Genomic DNA, 20,527 nt, shown 5'->3' on the forward strand with positions numbered 1-20,527 from the left:
TCCGGTTTTAGAATTGCATTATTGATCATGAGTAACGTGAGTAATAATATTACTCGAGTGATGCCCAACTCTGGCCATTGCAAGAGACAAATATTTGAATTATGCAATTTTTTGTCTCTGTTGATGCGTGTCACCCAAAATGAGTTCACTTGTCACCTCTGACACGTGTGTCATAGGTTCGCCATCACTGGTCTAGGTTAACACACATTTGAAATAAGTTTAACCACCCTCAAGAGAGCACCTAATCTTGTTAACTATCCTGTAATCCAATCCTCACCTTGCTTTTTCCCACCTTTTTATCAATGATGAGAGAGAATCATGGATCAGCTGCCTCCTGCACGCCCCCCACTGGGGATCAAGCTTGCAACCCAGGCATGTGCCCTTGGCCAGAATTGAACCCGGACCCTTCAGTCCGCAGGCCAATGCTCCATCCACTGAGCCAAACCACCGTCATGTAATCTTTCTTTTGTCCCCTCTTTAATTTCAAATACATAAAAGAAACTGCAAAACTGTTCTTCTCTGGAGCACTTAAGACTTTGCTGTCATCAGTTTTTGCTCAAATAAACTCATAAAAATTCTCTCTCGGTGTGGATGTTTCTTACATCAACAATATAAAACATGGTTTTGTGTGTGTGTACATGTGTGTGTAAAATTGTATTTTTCCTGCTGCAATATTTCAACTCTAACATGATATTGGAAGCTTAACTTAATATGCATATATTGAAATAGCTGGTTTTAAAGTTTTGTTGCCCATTTTCCACTATCTAAAATAAATAACTGCTTTTATCAAAAAGATTTCCTTGAGTGCTACGTTCTCTTTATTCGAAGGTAGTATTTTAGACATTCAAAAGGAACATCCGTTGTGCTATAGTTAGAGTATCTAAGGAGAATAGTTAAGTAAATCAATATGGGAACTGTGAATAGTCAATCTTGTTCTATCTTTAAAATATGCCTTTGGTATTTCTTTTCTCGAAGTTCTTGTCCAAGCTTTTCTTTTCCATCATTCAGGAACTTATATAAGTCCCTTTGAATATTCACTTTGGCTCATAAAATATAACCCTGGATCCTGTGTGGCCCTCGAGGCCTTCCAGCCTCTGGTTCCTACCACCTCTTCACCATCATCTCATAGCATTTGCCACCATGATCACTATAGTCCAACCACAATGGCCTTCTTCCTCTTCCTTGAACATGTCCAGCCCTCTCTGCCTACTGACTTGACATGTGTTCCCTCTTCTGGCAAGCATTCTCCCCACTGGTTCCTTCTCATCTTGGTAGGTCTCACCTCAAATGCCCTACCATTTGTAGACACCTGTAGCTATTAATCTAATTAATCTGTCACATTATCCTGTTGTTTTTCTATCTACCATTTAAAGCCCTCTTGTTATCTTGCTTATTTGTTTATTTGTTTATTGCTTGTTTTCTGCACTAGAAAATAGAATCCCTGGGTACAATGACCGTATCTATACACATAGACATCTATACCCACAGCAACTAGAACCCTGCCTTTAATAAATACTTGCTAAATAAAGAAATAATGAGCAAATGTCTGGATTATCTGTGACAGACATAAAGACCTGATTCATTTTATCCATAATGTGTGTGAAAAAAACGAGAAAAATTGAGAAATAATATGTTTGTCTATGTGTAGATTTATCATGTGTGTATCCTACGAATTCTTTAAGTAGAAAAATATATGGTCTGGTCTTTCAGACCACAGAAAGCACATATACATACTTTTAAATTGTGAATTTTTTATTATATAAAAAATTACTTTTCTACTGGTTTTGTAAGTACTTGCATTAATGTTTGAGAGCGTTATTAACATATGGATATGTTGGTACTTGTCTGTTATGATCCAGTAACAGAGAATGCTAAGCCACTGATAGTTTCTAATAAATGCCAGGGAGTGATAAAATATAATAAGGCACTCAAATATGCAAAGGAGAAAAACATATTTGACAGTTTTATACTATTTATAGTTGGAGAATTCAGATTTAAGTCATCTAACTAGGTAGTGCTTCATTAAATGACACTGCTTTAGGTGGGTTGAAAAGAAATATGAGAACAAAACAAACAAAAAAAGACTTTCTAGTATTGCTAACGTCCATTTCCAATGCAAGAACAGATAAGAATTTGACATTTGAGGAAACATTGTTTTGTCAGGAGAAGGATTCCCCGCGGGTCAATATAATATTGTAAAGGTTACATTCAACTCCTCAGCAAGGGTGGGAGTTTTTCTTGAAAAAATAATAATAGGAAAAATTAAGAATGCATATTGTCTGATTAAAGAGTATAGAAGGAAATTGTTTCTTTAAAAATCCTACAGACAGCTTCTCATGCATGATTGCAGATCTCAGCAGTGCTTTGATCATTCAAATATATAAGGAACATATGAGGACATAAAGTGGCCATATCAAGACATACTTTCTGCATTTACATTTCTTCCATCTCAAGTGCTACTTATATCTGGAGTCTTTGTCACCGAGCTGAATGAAACCCTCTGGCATGTGAAGGCTCCTTTTTAAAATTGTATTATCCTTATTTCTATAGATTATTTTTTCCTCCTGTTCTCAGCCAAGATACTAATATTATTCAAGTGCTTCAAAGATGTATTGCTTGCACTTTGCAGACAATATCAGGTATCGCCTCTGGTTAAGCCTTTATGAAAAAGCTGCTTTTTCTATATCAGAGAAAACTTGTGTAGCAGGACAACAAAAGACTTTCACACTGCATTCTTAAATCTGAATGAACCTGCTGGATTGATAAGAACACTAAAACCAGAATTAGCATATGGCTCAAACTGGCCTTTCAGCAGCATCTCTGAGCTATATAATTCACTTTCTCCCATTCATTGTTATTCTCAGATAAGGGAAAAGGAAAAAGGAACTCCAAGGTAGATATTAACATTGGAGTTTTGTGAAAAGAAATGTAACTTTCTCTAGGAGGATGAATGATGATAGATTTTCCATATGGAACTCTCTTGAAGAGAGATGCCAGATAGAAACCTAAGCAGCAAGACTTTAATTGCTAAAAAGCAATTTGGACAAGTCTTCTGTTCTTCAATTATGACAAATATTGGTGTTTTATTTCAAAATTACCATATTTAGACATAGGTTATATAGCATCAGGTGCACAACTAACTGAAAGAGAAGTCAACACATTTCCAGATCCCTGGGGGGAAAATATTTTTAGATTTCAAAATCTTATTAAATACAGTCTGAACCTCATTAAATATTAGTGATTACTAATCATACTCTTCAGACTGTAGAAAAATTGTTTGTGGCATCATCCCATCTCCAGCTTTTCTAGAAACCTTTTCTAGCTTCAGCCATTCTTATAGTCAAAATGACCTATTTTGTCAGCTAAATTATTCTAATAAGCTCATTTATATTAAAGTGCTAATGAGTAACAATGCCTTGATAGTTTACCCAGAGGAATGGTTTATTTAAACAAAGGGTAATTACAGAGAGAAATTTTAATCCATAGAAATCATTCTTAAAAGCTAAAATTTTAGATATTCTTGCCAGCGCACACATTACAGAAACAGGGCCTTCTACCATTAATTGAAAAAAAGATATTATTTATTTGGCCCTCACGTGGCCTGCTCCTCTAAGACTGTGGTCCCTCAATTTTAGCACACATTCGGAGCACCTGAAAGACCACTTAAAACACAGATTGCTTAGCGTTACCCCAATAGTCTCTGATTCAGTAGGTATGAGATGGGGCCAGAGAATTTTTATTTCTAATTATCTCTAATGCTACTGCTGATGGGCACACTTCCAGAACCACTGAGCTAAGTTAATGATGCCCATGCTTGTCTAAAATTACCTAAGGAGCTTTAAAAATACAGATGCCACCCACAGAGATCCCGATGGCATGTTGTCTGCCAGGTGACCTAGAATCAGCCTCTTTAAAAAGATCCTTGGTGAGTCTAATGTGCAGCAACCTTCTTTTGATCCACTACTCAAAGTACTTTAATAATAATAATACTAATAATAAGTATATAATTAAACAATACTTATACTCCCAACCCTAACCTCACAATAGTCAATGTATGCTCATTAAATACTAAACGTGTGTGCCAGCTGCTAGGAATACCCTGGCCTGCAAAGTCCCTTGTGGTGACCCCTGGGAAGGTCTCTGACCTCCCATTCTCCGCTCCACCTGCCCACTACCTCTTTGCCCCAGCCACAGTAGCCATCTTGTCGCTCCTTCAGTTCATCAATGCTCTCAGGGCCTTTGAACTCATTCTGCCTCTTCCAGGAACACTCTGCCCCTATGGCTTCCTTCCTCCCTTCCTCTAGTTCTCAGCTCAAATATCATCGCTTCCAGGAAGGTTCTTTGTTCCCTTCATCTAAGAGAGCCTTGTTTTACCTCCATTCCACTGGATTTATCCCTTATCCCTCTTAATTTGTCTTCACTTAGTACGGCCCAAGTTAGTACACATTTACTTATTTATTGTCTGTCTCATTCCACTGAGCATAAGCTCCATGAAAGCTGAGTCTAGATTTTGTTCACTATTTTTTCCCATGTTTAGAGATGTGCCTGACATATTACAGACACTAAATAAAATATTGTTGAACAGATGGGAATGCAATGATAACAAGATGAGCACGCCTTCTTATCTCATGCCAGCTTACCTTTGAATGAGATTCATGGGTTTAAAAAGAAAATGGGCACCATAAACATATGAAAAAGTCCATACAGCTAAGAGAGCACAAAGGAAAAGCAAGAAAACCAGTCTGAAGTGGTCAGAGAAGACTTCCCAGAGGAAATGATTTCTGAACTAAGAACTGGAAATGAGTAGGCATCTTCCAGGAGAAGGGTAGCGGAGTACACAGAGTAGAGCACATTGATGAACATGTTAAGCTTAATAGATAATTCAGCATGGGTCTACCCAATTTCCATGAACAACAAAGTGCTAATATTGAGCTATAAAGTATACAAATATGACTTGGATTGAAATCCCAGACTCAGACCGATGGATTTTAAAAATCTTTTTTTTCCACTCTACTATTACTTCAGCAGGTAGTACTAGTCACACAGTAGGCTCTTCACTAGCACCTTGATGAACAAGTATGTGAATGAAGGAATGGCAACCCAACAGAGTTCGGGGATCTTCTATATTTCCACACTGCCTAACACTCAGAAGGGCCTCAAAACAATAAGTATTGATCAACGATCTCCTAAGATGAATGATATCCCCACTTTACACAAATTTCAAACTATATGACTCATTCTACATAAATATTCATTAGTATCTGTCATAAAGAAACAAGATTTATCTCACTCCATTAAATTTCTCCAAAAGCCACCATGAAATGTGACTATGTTTCCAGCTTTGCATTTATGCTAAATTTTCTTTATGAAAATGATTCAATAAATCATTTGGTATAATATTCTTCTTTGTACTAGACAAAAGACAGATAACATTTTTGCTTTTTAAAAACCTGTTAGATTCACAGAAGAATACATCCAGATTTTTGTAATTCTTGAGATACCACTTCTTTCAGTGTGACAAAATCTAAAAATGAGACTGAAGAGAAAAATCATTCTAAATACACCTCTGACATCTAATTTTTAAAGTAATTAAGTTAGATGTAATAAACATTTACTCTTTCAACTCCAAGCATCCTCTATTAGAATACTGAAGATATCAGAAACATGATTCAGGCAAAATGAACAGTACCTAACAAACCCATCACAATTTTAGTTGTCAAACTCGAAAGTGCTCCCTAAGGATCCACTCCTCCTGGTACTGTGTCTCTTGTGTAATCTCCTCACCTTGACCATGGACTAGAGTGACTAGACCTATCCATTTACTCTAATAAATAAAATATGCAAAAGAAATGAAACATTACTTTCAAGAACACGTTACAAAAAGACCGTGGCTTTTATTTGGGGCACACTCTGGCGCTCTCTCTCTTTTGAGTCACCAGTTGTCCTGTTGTGGGCACAGTCAGGTGGCCTACATAGAAGCCTGCAGGTGCAGCTTGCCAGTGCCCACATGAGTGAGCTGGGACGCGATCTTCGGAAGGAGGCTGACAGTAGCTATGAAAGTGGCCTTGAAAGAGGATTCTATAGCCTGAGTTGAGCCCTGAGACAGCTTCAGTCCCAGCCGACAACTTGATTGCAACCACATGTGGCACTCTGAACCAGAAGCACCTCGCTAAGCCACACCTAGATTCCTAATTCATGGAATCTGTGAAATAATAACTATCTGATGCTTTAGGCTGGTAACTTTCAGAGTAATTTATAACTATACAATAATCAGCTCCAAGAAAGATGCCATTATTTAATTTCTGCCTTCAGGCAGTTGCCTCCCTGGCATCACCTTCTCTTCTGAGGTAGTACAGCAGAATGGTTAGAGCACTGATTCTGAAACTCTGAGTGTGAAGCATCACTCTGACTCTTATAAGTAACAACATGTGAAAACAGCATTTACCCTTTGGCCCTGGAAGTAATTAAATGAGATCATAATTAAAATTTCCTCATTGATACTTAGTGTTTTGTGATTAACTGATTTTATTATCCCTTCTTTGCCTCCCTATATTTACATTCTCCATTTTAGTTCTCCTTTCCTTCACTTTGTTTCACATCATTTTATCGCATTCTCCTGTCTTAAGCAGTATAGACAGAGTAGTTTGTTTAAAACATGCAGATTTTTAGTCTCCATCCCTAGGAATCTCTAGTTTGGAGACCAGAAATCTAAATTTTTAACTAACACTCCTAAATGACTTTTTATGAACACTAATACTCAAGAACTATTAGCTAAATAAAAAATATAGAAATTATATTAGAAAGAAGGCTATATATAAAATACTAGAGGTCGGGTACACAAATTCGTGCATGGGTGGGGTACGGCCGTCCTGTCCCGATGGGGGCTGATTGGGCCGGGCCAGTGGGGGAGGGAACATGAGAGGTTGAGGGGGGAACGACTGGGGCCCTGATCAGGCCAGTTAGCTGCCACAGTGGGCGTCACAGTGACTGGTCATTCTGGTCATTTCGGTCATTCTGGTTGTTCTGATTGCTGGGCTTTTATATATATATAGATAGACAAACAACACTAGGTTAATCAGTTTGGGGGCTATTTTTCTTGCCAGTGGTAGAAAAGCCAGAAAGCAAATTTCACTTTGAACTTGCTTTAGGTAAGTTAATTATAGAGGGATTTACCAGTATTTCTCAGAATGGATTTAGAATCAGTGCGGAACATTTTTATTATCTTGATTTAAGAAAGGATTTAATTTAGAACCAATCTAATTTAAACCAGCTAGTCAATTTAATCACATTTTAACCAAAAAAGGTATTTAATTATTTGACATTACCTCTATCTGATGTTCACAAATTTAAAGTAGATGAAGAACTTTTTGTGCAAGATATAAAATGTAAATTGAAAAATAATTATTTTGGAATAGTTTCATATCACAAAACTGAAAATCATTTTGTTTGCCATTGGTAGATAAATATGATACTCTGTGAGATCAGTCATCTCCATTACAAATAAATAATTTAATTTTTAATATGAAAAGCAAATTATTTGCATTTTGGATATTTTCATCAATAAAGAGCAGATATCTATATCTATATATATATATATATATATATATATATATATATATATACATATATAATATTTTTTAGAAAAAGCTTTCAGGTTGAATTTAAACTTTTCTAGAGACACATGTTCTGTGCTCAGTTTAGATGTTGCATAAATGAAATCTGCCCAGGAGAACATGAAAAATTAAAAAAATATTTTTACCCTGTTAATTGCCTTCATTGTATCCCTTTTGTTTACTCTCTAATTAGAAAAAGGAAACTATATTTTACTTGCTCAAAACTCAATTTTGCAATCTAGTATTTAAGCAATGTTTTCTATACTTCACTAAATATAAGGGTCATAAGAGAATGTCTTAACACATACTAATGCTCAGCCTCTACCATAGACCAATTTGAGGGGTAGAGCTGGACTATTATGTGTTGTAGAAACTCACTGCGTAATTCCAATGTCCAGCCAAGGTTAAGATACCTGTTTTATAGGAAAAAGACAATAGTTACACATATACAGAAGACTCTATTGTTACTAGCTTGGCTTTTTCCATAAATAGCTTCTATTAATGCTATCAAGCTGTGTAGGAGACTCATAATGCTCATTGGTACTGTGGTGTGTGTGTGTGTGTGTGTGTGCGCGCGCGCACACACGCGTGCACACGCGCACACCCACATACATGCACATGTTTTGGGCTTTGTTTGTTTATTTATTTGTTTTCACCATAAGCAGTAAATAAACATTTCTGCCTGTTTCACTTTGACTAGATGCTGCAAAGTCAAATTTTCCTTTACATGTCCAAATTGTCCCCACCATCAAATGTTAGCGAGAAAAAAGCTGAAGATAGCCCTTGATTTGCTAGGTATCATAAATTTATCTTACACTTAAAAAAATATATATCTTCAACTTGAAGGCATAGAACACTTTAAATAAAAAATAAAATATAGACCATTTCCAGCTAGCATATCTTGGTTTTAATATATGAAATCAAGATTAATTTTTCCTATATATTTTTATTGATTTCAGAGAGGAAGGGAGAGGGAGAGAGAGATAGAAACATCAATGATGAGAGAGAATCACTGCATGCCCCACATTGGGGATGAAGCCTGCAACCCAGGCATGTGCCCTGACCGGGAACCAAACCATGACCTCCTGGTTCATAGGTCAATGCTCAACCACTGAGCCATGCCAGCTGAGCAAGATTATTTTTAAAAATAATATACAAGACTATTTAATAATAAAACCATGAGAATATACTCAATATACATAAAGTACAAAATTCAAGTTGAAATATATTCATGATATAATCCTGGGTTTATTGGGAGAAATGAGCATCCATATATATGGAAAAAAAGACAAAGGAGATAAAATAAAGTTAACGTTGCCTACTTCTAGGTGATGAGCGTAGTGATCTTATTTTATATACTTTCCAAATTTTTCTCAATGAATATTGCATTAATGAGGAAGCTAGACTACTTCCAAACTGGCTTTAAAATAATTGTGATTTATAAAAAAGTTTATATTAAGCTTGTTTTTTAAAAATACACTAAATGCTATTTTATTTTTATTTTTTATTGTTTTATTGCTTAAAGTATTACAAAGGGTATTACATATGTGTCCTTTTTTTCCCCCGCCCTTGACAATCTCCTGGCCTCCCCTACCCTCCAGTGTCTTATGTCCATTGGTTATGCTTATATGCATGCATACAAGTCCTTCAGTTGATCTCTTACCCCCCTTCCTCCTGCCCCCCATTCCTCCCTGGCCTTCCTGCTGCAGTTTGACAATCAGTTTGAGGCAGCTCTGCCTCTGTATCTATTATTGTTCATAAGTTTATAATGGTCTTTATTATCCCTGAATGAGTGAGATCATGTGGTATTTTTCCTTCATTGACTGGCTTATTTCACTTAGCATAATGCTCTCCAGTTATTTTATTTTTAAAAGTAATATAAAACTACTCACTATACCCATACTTTTATAATTGTTGAATTCTTAAATTCAAGAAGGAAGGATTTTGCCTATTTTTATTTTTATGGGAGAAATGATCTAAGTTGAGTTGATTTGGCTTATATATCTTACTAGTTGGATTCACACATTTGCAGAACCCAGGAAGGCAAATATGTTCAAGAAGACACAGGAAAATATCCACATGCCAACTTTTATTCCATTGACTCATTTTCCAATTTTTCTCATCTCTTTCTTTTATGTGCTTTTTGATTTTTAATAGCAGGTTAAGAAAACAAACAAAAAAAATTATGGCATTTCTTTAAATGCCATTGGATAAGGTATGCAACATGCTAAGCTGCCAAGCTATATGAAATAAAGTGTGCAGCCCTGCTTTCAGAGCTGTAAGCCAGACAAGAATGAGTCAATTGTATCTCTAGTGATTTCTCTGTTTTTATAGAGCAATAGAAAAGATTTGTTGTCTAATAATTATCCGTAATTTAGGACCTTATAATTCATAATATTACATATAAGTAGCATTTGGAACAAAAATAGGTCAAGTGATTTGATTTTTTAAAAATATATATTTTTTTATTGATTTCAGAGAGGAAAGGAGAGTGAGAGAGAGTTAGAAACATCAATTAATAATATGAAATATAAGTAGTATTTGGAACAAAAATAGATCAAGTGATTTGTTTTAAATATATATATATATATATATTGTTGATTTCAGAGAGGAAGAGAGAGTGAGAGAGATTTAGAAACATCACTGATGAGAGAGAATCATTGATTGACTGCCTCCTGCACACCCCCTACTGGGGATCAAGCCCACAACCTGAGTATGTGCGCTTGACCAGAATCAAATCAGGGACCCTTTGGTCCGCAGGCCAATGCTGTACCCAGTGAGCCAAACCAGCTAGGGCAGGTGATTTGATTTTTGAGAAAGACCTTTGGGTTAATAACAAAGGAAGTAAAGGTGAGAGACAGGGCTAAAACTGATGCAGATGACGTGGAAGGAGTAAGTGGATGCTGGACACTTCATCAGAGACCTCCTATATGGCTCTCAGAGGAGAGAAACTTTCTCTCCTAAATGTCTCTTTTTCTAATTGTGCTTATACAAGTCGGTGAATGGCGGTACTCGGCAGCCATTTCCCTTCGTTCTTCTGTATAGAAGGCATCCTATATAATAAGAGAGGAATATGCTAATTAGCCATTATACCCTGAGGCATAAGGAGCAAGCGCATCACGACCAGATCATGGATTAGTAGGAGGGTGGACCAGTGAGGTACAAGCGGGCTGCAGAGGGCTACAGGAGGGGGCAGGGTAGCAAGCTATGAGGGGGGGGAGGGGAGGAGGGGGAGAGGGACGCGGGAGATATAGGTGGGTGGGGCAGCACGCCAAGAGCTACAGGAGGGCAGCAGCGATCTACTGGCTACAATTAGGAGGCAGATAGCTACAAGACAGGGCAGGGCAGCAAGCTATGAGGGGGGGCGGGGGAAGCTACAGGAGGGCAGGGCAGTGGGCAGAGAGCTACAGGAGGGCAGCAGCGACCTACTGGCGCACAGATTCGTGCACAGAGCTACTAGTTTACATATAATTTTAAAAACCAAATTGCTCAGAAATCCTGCTCTTAATAATAGTGGATTAGCAAAAATTCATTTAGAAAGACTTTTGAATGGTATGTAATCAGGCAATAATACAGGGTGCAGCAAAAGTAGGTTTACAGTTGTGAGTATGTACAACAGTTTATTCTTGTATCATAATTTATTAATTATTGTATTATTTTCCATGTGAACAACTGTAAACCTACTTTTGCCCCACTCTGTATTATGTGAACTAACAACAGTGGAATACAAACTTGCAAAAAAATGAGATAGCAACTTTTTAAAAATAAACATATATGTCTAGAAAAACAAACTGAAAATAAATATACCAAAATTAATAGTCATTAATGGTTGTGTCTGCGAGGAAGAATTAAGTGATTTTTTAAGTTACTTTGCATTCTTTTGTATTTTCTAAAATGCTTATTTCAAAAAGGAACTAGCTTTTTATCAAAATATAGTAATATCAAAATTATATAGTCATTTATGTAAAATAAAACTAAAATACATTGAAATGAAAAAAATTTAAGCTAACAGCCCAAGAACAAACATTCAAAAAAGACTTATTTAGACATGCTGAAATCCAAGCTTAAGAATTTATATATTTAAAAACAAATGGAACAGTAAGTGGGGAATACTAGAATTTAATGGAGATACCTTCTTAATCACCTTTTTAGACACACTATTAGTCACATGATATGTGGGGCAAAAACAGTTTGTGAGGTCATAATATGAACATATAGAAAATAAGAAATTACAATCTATAGGTTATACTTCTCAAAAAGTAGATAAAAACATACTTTTAACTGATTGTTGATCATTCCAGAATAGTGGCCCTGATTAATACACCAAGACAGTCAAATGTAGCATTTTAAGGTGAAAAAATGAATTAGGTACTAAAACCGCTGTTCTCAACCTGTGGGTCGCAACCCCTTTGGGGGTCGAATGACCCTTTCACAGGGGTCGCCTAAGACCATTGGAAAATACATATATAATTACATATTGTTTCTGTGATTAATCACTATGCTCTAATGATGTTCAATTTGTAACAATGAAAATACGTCCTGCATATCAGATATTTACATTACGATTCGTAACAGTAGCAAAATTACAGTTATGAAGTAGCAACGAAAATAATTTTATGGTTGGGGGTCACCGCAACATGAGGAACTGTGTTAAAGGGTCGGGGCATTAGGAAGGTTGAGAACCACTGCACTAAAAGAATATTCAGACTGAGAGGGGTGGGGGCTTGCATTAGTCCCACCTCCCCATCTTCCAGGACAAGCCTCCACTTAACCACTTCCTCATGGGGCAGCCTATTAAGTCGGTATCTTTTTACATTCACATTGTCCCGAAGGACTTCTATCAAGTTATACAACAAGAAGCTACATAAATTTAGCCAAAGATCTCAGCTACGAAACAGGCCTTCAAGTATTCCATGACAGTTACTGTGATTTCAGCCAAACTAATCCTTTTTAGATTCTTTTTTCTTTTTCTTTTTAATGCTCTGGCTTGCTGATTTATTCCTTAAAATTGGGCACCAAAAACTAAAGATTACTTCAGATTTTGTCTAAAAGAAAGGGAACTTTCACAGAAATGTATCCTAGATTCCCACAAATACTACAAGTCACAAATTTAACATAATAATTATTGCAATAAAAGTCTCAATGCATTGTTGGATATGCATGCACACCCACATACATACACACATGCACACACTTACAGTGAAAAAAGGAGAGTTAGGTAGGTTGCAAGAATAAGTATATAGAAATTAGATATAGGATGGCTTTCAGAAAGAAAGGGTGCAAAAGCAGAATGGTGACAGGTAAGTCTGGTCACTTGACAAGAGCTTTATGTGTCATCTTTTATATATATATATATATATATATTGATTTTTTACAGAGAGGAAGGGAGAGGGATAGAGAGTTAGAAACATTGATGAGAGAGAAACATCGATCAGCTGCCTCCTGCACACCCCCTACTGGGGATGTACCCGCAACCAAGGTACATGCCTGTGACCGGAATCGAACCTGGGACCCTTCAGTCCGCAGGCCGACGCTCTGTCCACTGAGCCAAACCAGCTAGGGCTTTATGTGTCACCTTAGGAGTGTTTGCTGTACATAAGCATCACTCTGATGACGGGAAAATATGTTTGAGTGGTGGCAAGAGGCAGGAGGATATATTGGAAAACTGTTGCAATCATCTCTGTGAAAATGCTGATTTCTCATCTAACCTGCTGAACTTGTAGAGAAAGGTCATAGTTGAGATACAGTATATAGAATTAGAGCCCAACGTGATGTCATCAGTGGAGGCATGGAGGCATCTAGCATTATGCGATGCTTCCTCTCACTTTCTTCCCCCAGGTAAGCCTCACAATTTGTATTTAACGCTGCAAGCCTGAGGTCAACAGCTTACACAGCACATCTTATTAGTAAAGAAAAAGCCATTTTATCAATCTACTGTAAATTAATACACTAGTCAGTGTTAGAAAGCATTTTTTTGAAAGCAAAATATTGAGAGAAAATAAATATTTACACAAAATTATAAACACTATCTTTAAAGGAAAACAAACTCATTTTCATTTGTAGAACCAATTAAAACCCTAAAATTTAAGTAGAAATTGAAATAGGTGATACCATTTGTCAAATGAGAAAATTCACACTATCACATGTAGATAGTCAATCAGCAGTTGGATATATGGGCCATGGCTTGGGAGGGAAATCTTGACTAGACTTTCACTCATGGTTCCTAAAATTATATAAGTTGGCAGTTGAAGACAAATGATTTTGAAAAGATCTAAAGATAGAAGGCTTCCTTTGGCATGAAAATTTTAATGCCTCCCCATCGGCTTTCTCTTGGCATTATTGGCATCTGAGTGTCCTACTTCAACTGCTTCAGAGCATCCATTCTGGAGCATACCTATCCTAATAAAAACTTCCCTCACATCTCAATGTCCTAAAATTTACCTTCATTGTCTATTTTAATTTTAAAATTAATTTGGTCACTTGCATTTGAACTTCATTCACTGCCATACCACAAACTTCCTGAGACCCAAAGTTAAGAATCCAGAAACAGTTTATATCTTCTTGTTACATCTCTGGCTAGAAAACCAATTGTTTTTCCCATGACTCAGTCATGTGATCAGCTCCAAGAATGACCAGCCTTAAACATGTGTCCCCTCTCCAATATCTAGTGATGTCTAGGATTACAAGTAGCGTGGGCAGTGGTTCAATGCATGGGCTAGGGAGCTACACCACTTGGGTTTAAATCCCAGCTCTGCCACCTTCAAGCTTTATATACTTGGGCAAGTGACTTTCTCTGTCTCAAACCTCCCATCTCTAAAGAGGAGATAATAGTATTCACTTCTTGTGCTGTCATTAGGACACATGGAAAGTGCTAAAATAGTGTCTGGCTCATGGTGTGTCATATAAATGTTAGCTATTATTTTTATTATTTGTTGTTATTAGCATTATTTTACCTACCCATCTGTCTTTCATATAAGATTCTTGATATCCGGCAAGACATTTTCAAAACAAAAGAAAAATATATACTTTACCAATATTGTCAGCTTCCTATAACCAGAAAAAAAAGGAACACGCGTGAACAATTTCTATTTGATCCTTGCCAGGAGAAAAATATGCTAAACGTTCATTCTATTATGACGCCTCTACATTCGTAATATCAATCAATAATTTAAAGATACATATGAATATTTTATGGGTTGTAGCTTTGGTCAATCACTCATAATTCCCAGTTATGTCTAACGTCAATAAATATTTAATATCTCTAACCAAAAATAATCAGAGTTGGGAGGAAAATAGAATGGGCAAGTAGAAGAACAGTTTATTTTGAAGCAGAAAACTCTCCATGTATCCAGCAGAAGTGACCATTAAATACCAAAAATCCATCAGCTTTCAACTGCAGCAGCAGCGCCGAGATGCGGTTCCCTCAGCATTGTCCGGCCAGGCACTCTCTGGTGACGGTGTTCACTTGCTCAGAAGCCACCGCCGCTCCGGACACACAACCACCGTTTCCTCTTTCAAGTCCGTGTGCGAGATTCTGGGAGCTCGTCCTCAACCCTGCATGATTCTTTCGGTGCCTTGAAGACTTGTATGCTTTATAAGGATATTTTTGTTGCAAGTAACAGAAACTATAACTTATACCTGCTTTCGTTCTTGTTACTGAAACATTTAGAGCTTGAATTGACTTCAGGTATATTCCATCACACTGTACACTCCATTTCCCTTCATTCTCTCTGCTCCAGCCTCTTGTATGTACATTTCATTTCAGCCTGGTGTCTATCCTATAGCAAATTGTCTGAGACTGGATCGCCCACCAGCCACATTCTAGAAGACAGATAGCTTATCATCCCCAACCACAGATCAAAAGCTCTGGGAGCCACTCAGCTAGGACCAACTTAGGTCACAGTCCCATCCCTGATCAATTGCTCTGCAAGAGGGATGTGATTTTGCTGAGTCTTTGTGGCTGCTACACAGTAGGGCAAAAGCAAAATGGGCGATAAGGAAGCAATAAACTCATTTGTTTAATGCCTTTGTGTGTGTGTTTTAAGTGAATGATGCCATTTCCACAGTTTGAGTTTACACTTCTGTGCTTGATATTCTATACTAAACACATATTCTATTGTCTATTGTGATTTCATATTTTAACCAATTACTGTAAATTATACTACTCCCCCCCAAAAAAATAATGTTTTCTGTTTTCTCCCATGATTAACGGGATGAATCACTTCAACAGTACTATCCTTAGCCACAATTATGGAGTCAGGTCTGAGACTACCATTCCTATCAAAAGCATCATTTCCTTATGTTTCATGCAGCTAAACCACCATCCAAAGGTTAAACATAGGGGCATTGTTTTAACAAATGCCATTAAGGCTCCAGATGAATCAAATGCCCAATTTGACTATAAGCTACATCAGCAGAAGTTTCAAACCTAGTACTACAAGGACTAGTACTTATTCAGATCATGGAAAGCGTTGGTTAAAGTGGTATATTAACAAAAAAATTAAGATATAACATTTTAACTTGATATTTTTTTAACTTAACATTATTTAATTATTAAGGTATTTAGAAGAAGGGATACACTTTTCCAGAAATTTCCTGTCAACATGTTATCTGAATATTCTTGGTTCATTCAGCTGTAAGTCAATATAATATACTAGAGGCCTGGTGCATGAAATGTTTGCATGCGGAGAGAGTCCTTCAGCCTGGTCTGCACCCTTTCACCTGCCTAACTGATTGCCCCTAACTGCTCGCCTGCCTGCCTGATTGCCCCTAACCACTATGCATGCCTGCCTGCCTGATTGCCCCTAACTACTCGCCTGCCTGCCTGACTGCCCCTAACCACCTCTGCCTCAGCCCATGCTACGACAGCTTCATCCGGAAGGACGTCCAGAAGGACGTGCTGAATGACGTCTGGAAGGTCATTTGGCTGTCTGGTCTAATTAGCATATTATGCTTTTATTATTATAGATAATTACCTCTATGACTTGTTTTAGTAATGCATGAAAAGTTTTTGGTTTAGGATTCAATTTTATAACTTCTTCACATTTAATTCTATTTTCTGATAGTACATGTAAAAATTCTGCATTTTCAATTATTTAATTTGAAATAATTAAATAATTATTTCACAATAATTATTACCACAAACTTTTTGTTATGTATTGTCTTTCAGTAAATCTTTACACTCTTAAACTGGCCCAAATCAGCTGGGACTCTATAGTCTTAATGACTTCTTGTTGGTTGGGTTTTATCATAGCACTATAACTCCCAGGTGATATTTTTCACCTATGTTTATCAAAGGCTGAATTAGGAATTTATATACATTGTAAAGGTCTTTGTTTACTGAATGTTAATGATTTCATAAGACATACTCTTATCTTTTATATTTTCCAAAAGAGGAAAATGTGTGCCTGCATCTTTTTTTTTTAATATTTTAGAAGTATACTAGTAGGCTGAATCAAGAATATAACATTGAAGAGAAAAAATCTTTATGGTGCCTTAAAAGTTTTTCACATTCAGTAGTGAAAGTGTGTAATCTAAAAATAATTTGGCTTTTCATGTAACTTTATTTTTTTTCACATGTTTCTTGGAATAATTCACCCCTCATCTATGTTGATTCTTGTGAAGTGCACTCAAGTAGTAAAGATAGAAGATTTATGCTTTTAACATTCTAGGAGTTGCCAATTGTTAAAAATTGCAATTCTGGATATAAGCTAGATTGCTGCGAGTGATTGCTTGGGTTTCTTCTCTGAATTTCTGACTCTAGATGTTACATGCCCTGATTTTTATGCCATTACTTTTGTAAGTAAATGTGACATATTCTCATTTAGACCTGTTTCTCTAATTTTGTAAAGTTGCTCTATAATCCAATTTTCTCTATTGATAAATGACTTCAACTTTGTTCTCTAAGTCTCTGAGCAGCATGCATATTAGCAAGTAATTTGCCCTAGTTGGTGTTCAATATGTGGATCCCATGAAATTTTTTCCCAACACATATACCAAAGTCAGTTTTTTTAAAAAAACTTTGGACTACCCATATTTTTGATGCAATGGTAGAACCTTTTTAAGTATGGTTATTAAAATTTCTACATTGTCTCTGTTGCCTAAGAAACATTCATAATGGATAAGCTATAATTTATGATTCAAATGTGTATTTTTAAAACAGGACAATAGTTTTTATGCCAACAACTCTCTTTTCCCACTCATACATCGTTTTTAATATTAATTAAACCAAATCATTAAATAGCATGTATAAAACTGTTGTGCTAGGCAAACTCGCAGCTACCCTCTAATCCCCATCCCCTGATATTCAGTGTTCTGTGACCTATCCCTTGAATGTGAGCTATCTAATGACTTGCTTCTAATCAATATAAGATGGCAAACAAGATGGGCTATCACTTCTGTGCTTAACGTACAAAACAATTGTGATTTCTGTCTTGCTACCTGACTCTTGTCTTCTTGGCTGACATGCTTTAATGAAAGAAGCTGCCATGTTTGAGAAACCAATGACCTAAGGGCGGCAACCAACAAATGCCAGCTAGGTACTGAGGCCTTCATCTCAACAGTTCCCACAGAAGTAAATTCTTCCAAAACCACAAGAGTCTGAAGCACAGCCGTCACATGAGACTGCAACCCTGGCAAACACCTTAACTGCAGCACATGAGCACCCTTGAAAGAGAAGCTAGGCTGAGCTGTGCCCAGACCCGAACCCACGGACGCTATATAACAAATGTATGTTGTTTTAGGTCATTAAGTTTATGGTGGTTTATTATACAACAACAAAAATCTAATATGCTTGCCATAAATAAGTTTGAGAAAAATTGAAGCTACTTCTAGGTAAGCACAAATAATAAGGGCAAAGTCACCAGATACACTAGGGAATAAGCCAGTATCATGTTACTTTCAAGGTCTCCAGTCAGTAATTTTTACATAAGGATTGGACAGCATGGATTCTGGGAAGTCAGTGGAACAGAGGCATACTGAAAGTTTCAAACAGTTTTACAGATTGGGTTCATTCATTCAATTGCGAGCACCTATTAATTGGCATAATCCTAGAAATTGGAGCTCACAATCTGGTGAGAGTACAGTAAAAAGTAAACAAGTTCAATAAAATGGATTTCAGAATGTAAGTTCCAGGAAAGCAGGAATTTACCTCTTTTCACTGCTGCAGTGCCCTCTGACCTTTCAATAGTGCCTGACCCATTGTAGTTATTCAAAGGTTATTTGCTGAATAAATAAGAAGCAGTAAATGAAGTGAAGAAAATCAAGACAGTATAATGTAACTGAGCGACTAGAATTGTTACTTTAGATGGAATTTAGTAGAGGCCATACAGAGAAGCTGATGTTTGAGTTGAGATATGAATAACGAGCCAGCCTTTTGAAGATTTAGGGAAAGAGCATTTAGAAGAATGAAAGCGACAAGGGCAAAGACAAGAAGGATTAAGGGTGCAGCCAGTGGCTGGGAACAAGTTCACATGTAAACAAAGCAAATCAACCTGTCCAGCCATGGAACCAATGACACTGCAAACAAGTGTATTTCCTGAGGAGTCTTTCAGCATAAGCAGAAAATACCACTCGAATGTTCAAACGCCCCCAAGGAGTTATAAATAACTTTTCTTTGTGAGGGTGATAAGAAACATAGTTAGTGTTCATTATGGGCTTTACTACCCTCTGACTAAGAAAGTCATTAGCATTATGATTTTGTAAACTGAACATTTGTTAAAGATGTACCTTAATAGAAGGTTATAATTTTATTGTGGTTAGTTCACTTTCGCTCCAACATAGTACACAACTCCCATCTATCATTTCCCTATACTTTTATAAGAATTATTTTTTTAATCTAAGAGGCAAATGAGAATTTGGCCAAGTTTAGCGTCGGAGTTGCTTATTATATTGGAAAGCTTCTATTAAGTCTCAGAATGATAATTCTAAAAATATTTGTACCTATTGTCTTTCCTCTTATGCAAGTTTAATGAAAGTTTCCAAATAACAAGGAAATTTTCTAATACTTCATGTTGAATTCAGTTCTTTGTAATTCAGTCAGTCATCTAATAATACAATGTTTTATATATAGTAAATATATAAATTAAGTTCCTATTTATTTATCTGTCCATTACACTATTATCAGAAAATAGTGGGTCAGGTTATACCAAGTTAGAATTTGTTTCCAATGCTTTGTCTTAAATAGAAACTAAATTATGAAGTCCACTGACCTGTGCTTTGGGAGAATCTGGAGAGGACCTCAGAAGAGAGCAGGCATCTTCCAGAGCAGCTGACCAGGGTGACTTGACAAAAAGATAACTAGCAGGATAGGTCTTTGACACCCTTCAATGAATATGCAATGTAAATGAATATATATGAAGTACTTTTTGCCTTGATCACAACAGTTATTACTGTATTTATTAAGAAGAGACATGAAGTAGAGAGCTAGGAACCTACAAGGTTGGCATCCTCAGTCCCTGTTGCAACATTTCCAGACCTAAGCAATGAAAGGTGGAGAAGTGAACATTTCAGACAGGTGGAATAGGATGTTACTCCTGGATCAGAAGACTTTCCTAGCATTTTCCTTCACATAACATTCATCTCTGGGTTTTGCCGACCTCAGGCTAAATAATTCCCACTCCTCCTGATAGAACCTCTGACCCCTCTCTTTAGGGTCACTATCAATCACTATTTCTGAAGTCCTTAGGGTGTGTTTAACATGTGCTCATGCACATATTTTCTCAGCAATCTTATGATTCCATTATTTTCCTTTTATTTGCATCTTCTGCTATAGAGTGACTTGGAGGCACCAGTTGCTCTTTAAGGCTGCCAACACTCACTCTGATGCATGTCCATTACAATATGCTTTACAAAAGCTTGGAATTGTGTATGGTATATAAAGTGTTATAAAAGGGTGTGCTGCTGCAACTGCTACT

Source organism: Myotis nattereri (genome assembly GCF_964212035.1).
Source record: "Myotis nattereri genome assembly, chromosome: 11".
NCBI lineage: Eukaryota > Metazoa > Chordata > Mammalia > Chiroptera > Vespertilionidae > Myotis > Myotis nattereri.